Below are 547 nucleotides of genomic sequence, written 5' to 3'. Positions count from 1 at the left end.
TTTCTGCAGCAATTGATAGGATCATGTGGCTCTTGCCTTTTTAGTTTTTAATATTCCGGGTGATTGAGTGTAAAGGGCTATTTCTCTATCAGGCCAATAGGACCTGTTTAAAACTGAACTTCATATTTATTGTAAAGCTAAAAATAACACAGGGAAGAAGCATAGTACACATGTTGTTGTTGTTGTTATGTGCTGTTGAGTCCTTTGCGACTCATAGCGACCCTATGTAGAACAGCCCTAAACCCTGTTCTATCCTGTGCCAATGTCATTGCCTCTGACACACCCATCCCGATTACCCCAGTCACTGAATCAATCCACCTCATAGGGGGTCTTCCCCTCCTGCGCTGTCCCTCCACCCTACCCAGCATGATGTCCCTCTCTAAAGACCTGTCTCTCCTTACAACATGTCCAAAGTATGTCAGGCTAAGCCCCAGAATCTTTTCCTGCAAGGAATAGCCTGGTTTAACCCTCTCTAGGATGGATCTGTTTGTTTTCTTGGCAGTCAATGGAACATTCAATACTCTTCTCCAGCACCACAGCTCAAAGG

The sequence above is a fragment of the Elephantulus edwardii genome, unplaced genomic scaffold (assembly GCF_000299155.1).
Source record: "Elephantulus edwardii isolate Elephantulus edwardi_28Jun2011 unplaced genomic scaffold, EleEdw1.0 scaffold00407, whole genome shotgun sequence".
NCBI lineage: Eukaryota > Metazoa > Chordata > Mammalia > Macroscelidea > Macroscelididae > Elephantulus > Elephantulus edwardii.
This window is presented reverse-complemented; position numbering follows the sequence as displayed.